Source organism: Glycine soja, chromosome 7, assembly GCF_004193775.1.
Source record: "Glycine soja cultivar W05 chromosome 7, ASM419377v2, whole genome shotgun sequence".
NCBI classification, from domain to species: domain Eukaryota; kingdom Viridiplantae; phylum Streptophyta; class Magnoliopsida; order Fabales; family Fabaceae; genus Glycine; species Glycine soja.
Window position 1 is genome coordinate 15,826,602 of NC_041008.1, and position 6,000 is coordinate 15,832,601.

General features: G+C 37.4%; 1 pseudogene; it reads left to right on the forward strand.

Moving 5' to 3' along the window:
- The first annotated feature begins 1,096 nt into the window (after positions 1–1,096).
- Positions 1,097–4,774, forward strand: LOC114420413 (annotated as a pseudogene).
- Positions 4,775–6,000: the final 1,226 nt, after the last annotated feature.

The following is a 6,000-nucleotide window of genomic DNA, read 5'->3' on the forward strand; positions in this document are numbered from 1 at the left end:
TCATAGTGGAGACGTGGTCACAGGGAGGACTTATTGCCACCAGAGTGGGGTTAGCGGTGGCGAAGTCTCACACGTGCGAAAGACACGCGTGCGTAGTTTCCAACAAGCAGGCAAGGTTGAAGTACGCAGAGAGGATGGGGCAAGGTGGGCGTGACGACATGCATATATCGTGGTGGGGGAACACGAATTTAAACTCTAGGGTTTCATATGGCGAAGCCTTGTGGCGAAAGGTTCTTCGCGGCGTGTTGTTCGTTCGACGTTTCTTTTTGTGGGGAAGGGACTTGACATAGCACAACTGTGTAGTTTCTCATTTTATGAGCCTTGCGTAGCATCACTGCTAAAAAAAACTATTTTTTACGATACACATTTTAAGACGGTTATACGAAACCGTCTTAGAATATCATGTGGTAGTAATCTTGTAAATAATAAAAGTTATACGACGGTCATTAAAAACTATTCTAGAAATTAACCATTCAAAATATTCAAAGACGGGTTTTTGATAAAACCGTCTTTGAATTTTGCTCACCTTTTTACTTTGACGCTGAGAATTTCATCCTCTTTCTTTGCTCTTCCATGCCCTAGAACGAAGCTTCCATACACACCTCCTCCCTCTCAACCCTCACCTCCTCGCCACCTTCCTCCATGCCCACGCCGCCAAGTCCTCCTTCCTTCATAACCCCTTCGCCTCCCCCTCCTTCCTCCACTTCAGAGCTAGTTCTGTTGTCGTCTTCCGCGACCTTGATGTCGATGACTTGTCTCCTCCTCCTTCCTCCACTTCAGAGTTGGTTCTGCCGTCGTCTTTCGCGACCTTGACGCCGATGACTTGTCTCCTCCTCCTTCCTCCACTTCAGAGCTGATTCTGCCATCGTCTTTCGTGACCTCGGCGTCGACGATTTGTCTCCTCCTCCTTCCTCCACTTCAGAGTTGGTTCTGCCGTCGTCTTTCGCGACCTTGATGCCGATGACTTGTCTCCTCCTCCTTCCTCCACTTCAGAGCTGGTTCTGTCGTCATCTTCCGTGACCTCGATGTCAATGATTTGTCTCTTCCTCCTTCCTCCACTTCAGAGTTGGTTCTGCCATCGTCTTTCGCGACCTCGATGCCGACGACTTTTGCCACCCTCTTGATAAACAGGTGCACCCTATTTGGCATTTGTTCACAACTTCATTGTAATATTTTTGTGGTTTTGCCAAAATGAGTTTGATGTTTTTTGTTATTTTTTTCAGAGGGAAATTCCATGAAAGCATAACATACAATGGCAAAGCCTTCTCAAATGCAATGAAGAGGAGCAGAGGTTTTGTCACACAAGATTATGTTCTCTATCCCCACTTGATTGGTTGAAACTCTAGTGCTCACTTCCCCTCTCAAATTGCCAAATAGTTTCACCACGAAGGAGAAAATTCTGCATTCAAAAATTGTGATGGCTCAGCTTGGTTTAACCGAGTGCAAGGACAACATCATTGGAGGGCCACTGGTTAGAGGGGTGGGTTTCTGGAGGGAAGAGGAAAAAGGTTAGCATTGGACAAGAAGTGCTCACAAACCCAAGCTTGTTGTTCCTAGATGAGCCAACATCTGGATTGGACTCAACAATTGCTAAGAGAATTGTCTCAACTTTGTCGAATGGAGGGAGAAAGTTTTGATGACCATACCTCAACCTTCAAGTAGGATGTATTGCATGTTTCAAAAGGCGTTTCTGCTTTCAGAAAGGGACCTTGTGTATTTTGGAAAAAGATCTGAAGCTATGGAATATTTTTCTAGATTTGGATATGCACCAACCACGGTTATGAACCCCTCAAATTCCCTTTTGAATCTTGCAAATGGTATGTTGTTTGCTCTTTATTATTTTAAAAAGTGTGAGGTTTCCTTTGTTATTTATGAACCTTTGTGGACAGAAGTTCAAAATTTCATTTATCTATTAGTACCTACATATATTTGGATAAATTCACTTATTCTATTTTTCATGATTGATTAAATCTATAAATTAGATTATAAGAATTACTAGCTTTGTGACAAGTCATTCATTTAAGTTCTTTTCATCTCAGTTTTTTCCTACATTAAGGGCTAAAGTGAATGTCTTTTACAGAAGTCAGACTTAAAGGAAAATTTAGAAAGTAATGTACTAAAGTGAAGTGATCAATGCTTCCAATCTAGGGGACAAAATTAGAAATTAGAAATGAACTTTTCTCATTAATTATTATTTCATATACTCATGCTGCAAATATGGTAAAGAACATGGGGGATAACGATGAGTTATTTAGGCATTGAGCATGTGATTCTTTTTTATTAAAAAGAAAATAGATGGGTTTAATTTAACTTTCTTAGTTGGCCACATGGGAAAATATCTTGCAGGTGTCTACACTGATCAATCGAATGAGGGCCATGCCTTAAATAAGCGTAAGTTGATTTTTGCATATAGGAACTACTTCAATGCCAAATTCAAGCCAATGCTTCATGTAATAACTGATTATGATAAAGTAAGGGTAGAATTGAAGACAATGGCTTTGGGGAATGGCTACCAGTTGGTCACAACAATTCCTCGTGCTGCTAAAAAGAGACATCAAAGAGAGGAAGTATGCATCATCTTTGACATGCGGATTTGTCAGGTCCTTGTGGTTTGATAAGGACAAGGCAAGGAATAAGGGCAAGGAACCTTTAGAAGGACTTGGAAGACCTATGGCAAGGGCTAGAACAAAGAAGGCCAAGGAAGTTCTTCAACAAGTGTTAGCCATGCTATTTGAATTTAGGCCCAAGTTACAAGTGGAGAAGCTTCAGATTGTTAATTGTACCATGTTCCAAGAAGAATAGAGGATGCCACTTTTGTTGAGTGGTTTTATTAGCATTTTTTTAGTTGAAATAAAGGCTCAAACTTGTGTTAAAATGGATGTCAATTCTCTTGGGATTTGCACCACCTATGGGCTTGTTTTAATTTAAAGAAATTAAGGTTTAATAAGGTGAAAACTCTAGGATTGTGGCTGCCTCTTGGCTGACCAAGGAGTTGCATAATTTTCCATATGTTTATGTGTCTTAATTCTAGTTTTAATTAGGTATAATGACACTATCAATTGTTGTTATCAATTCTAGTTTTAATTAGGTTTAATGACACCATCAATTGTTGTTATTGGTGATCATTTAACTTGTGTTACCAACTTGATGTCATTCCTATTTATAGGCTGCACATTTTCTAATTAAAAGATAGACCTTGAATTTGAGTTTTTAATCACCTTCTAAAGTGTGAGAGTGAATCTCCTTAGTTACTTAAGTGATTCAAGAAATTGGTTTATCAAGGAATACCACCTTGTGTGTGACACCAATTCTGGAGGAGTGATTCTTCATTCTCCTTCTTCATCTTTCTAAACCTCCATTCTTTAATCCCACTTGAACACCATTGTTATCATCTTCATTTTCCATCCAAACACATTCAAACTTTGAACCAAATACCTTACATTCAACCCTCCATAAACTCATCACTTTCTCTCTCATTCAATAAATTTCATAAAAAAAAGAAAGAAAAATCTTTGAAGATCCATCTTTAACCCTTGTGCAAATGGGTTTACATCATGGTTGCTCTTATTGCATGACTACTATGGTATAAATATGATATTTTACACATGCAGGATCATGTAACAAATTTTGATAAATAAATAAGAGTTCCACTTGGAAAATAAATTATATATGTGCTCCTAAGATGTCATGTTTAGCTCAATTTTGTGTAAAATTGGACTCACCAAAAGTAAAATATACCAATATAGTTTCTCTGAAGACTTGTGAAATTATATATTGAATTATTACCTTGTTTTAACATAGAATGTGGTTAATCAGAGAACTGAGTAAAGTCATGAATGACTAAGGTTATAAACTAATTTCTAAGCTTATAACAATAAATCAATTGACAACATGAGTTGACAAAAGTGATTAAGGATCTGGATCAATTTTCATCTTTTCTATGGATGTGGATTTGATTCCCCTATTGTCACTTAAGTCCCACACAGTGAGCAACTTTCTTCACTCTTCAGGGAGCTCCCTTGACACCTAGGCACTAGTTGAGTAGCTATGATTGGATAAAATTGTTTGAGGTTTAGGTCTATATTCAGTAATCTACTGGGTGAGTCTCTGCTGATAGCCCTACCATGCCATTGACGTCCTATATGGTAGTATTGGATGTTTCTCCCCATTTTATAATTTATCTCAATAAAAATAATAATATTTCAAATGCTATGCACTTGCAGATTGGGATTCTATTCTTCCTTTCTATCTTTTGGGGTAGCATGCCTCTCTTCCAAGCAATATTTACCTTCCCCCAAGAGCTAACGATGCTGAAGAAGGAACGATCCTCTGGAATGTACATGCTCTCCTCATATTTCATGTCTAGAATGGTTGGTGATCTTCCAATGGAGCTTGTGTTTCCCACCATATTTCTTACAACAGTCTATTGGATGGCGGGGCTAAAAGCTAGTTTGGTAAACTTCATATACATACTGCTCAGTGTCTTCCTCGATGTGTTAGTTTTACAAGGGCAAGGCCTTGCCATTCGTGCTATTGTAATGGAATAGAAATCTGCATCTATACTGGCATTGGTGATCATGCTAACTTCCATTTTGCTTGGTGGATACTGTAATCAACATACCCTTGTTCTAATGGCTAGTGTATGATTGCAAAACATCATGTGATCAAGCAAGTGGGGCTACATTTGCAGGGGGAAATCATGGTTGCATTGGCTCTGTTCATAATGCTAATAGGCTACATATTTGTTGCTTATTCCTCTTTGTTGTGTATTTAGGTTTTTTTACATAATTTCTAGAGAGTATTCTATAAGTTTTATTGGCCTTAATGATTTTTTTTTAATTTTCAAGTAATTTCTCTTTATAAACATAAATGTTGATGCATTTTGTGTCATGGGAAGATAAAAAGTATTTCATTTAACAATTAGAAGGTTCGGTTAAGAATATTTAGACTTATTCTACTGGTTAAAAAGTATTAAACATAAAAGTTGATGCATTTTGTAAGAATTATCTATGGAGGTAATCTTGCCGCAACGTACGGTGCTTTTGATGGAATAGTAAGCACAGGAATGTAGACTTATATTTCAACATTGTATTATAAGGAAAGTTTAATGAATATTCTATATAAAAGTAAACTTGTAGATGTTAAGTTTTTACGTACGTAGCAATTACTTTTGTTGATATAAGTAAGTGAGTGAAATCAAGTTAGTAAAATCAAAGCCTCTTTCCTCTGTTAAGTGCGTGAGTATTGAAAGTAATTTTTCTCTCTTTGATTTTCGCTTTCGCTATGAAAGTGTTGTACCATTTTTGTTTTATTAGTTCACTGATAACATTTTCACCCTCATTGCGAACATATGCAATATTTTCACTCAAAGGTGTTGGATCAAGTGACCTCAGAATAATTAAGAAGGGGGGGTTGAATTAATTATTAATGTGTATTGACTAATTAAAAATTATCCTTCTTAGTATTACTAGATTCAATTAGGCTTTACTACTAAGTTATGAGAAAGTAAAAAACAAAAGCAATAACTTAGACAAAAGTAAAGCGGAAATAAAAAGTGAATAACGGAAATTAAAGAGTGCAGGGAAGAAGAAGACAAACACAAGATTTATACTGGTTTGGCAACAACCCGTGCCTACATCCAGTCCCCAAGCAACCACCGGTTCTTGAGATTTCTAATAACCTTGTACAATCCTTTACAAGCAAAGATCCACAAGAGATGTACCTTCCACTTGAACTGATCCACAAGAAATATACTCTCTCTTGTTCTCAGTATTACAATCCAAGTAGATGTACCCTCTACTTATACCACAAAGGATGTACCCTCCAATGTGTTGAGACAAAGAATTCTTAGGCGGTTAGTCCCTTGAATCTTTGTAAGGGGAAACAAAAGATATCTCAGGCGATTAGTCCTTTGAAATCTTTTGTTTAAAGGGAAATAGAAGAATCAAAAGAATTCTCAGGCGGTTAGTCCTTTGAATCTTTTGGCAAAAGGGAGAAGAG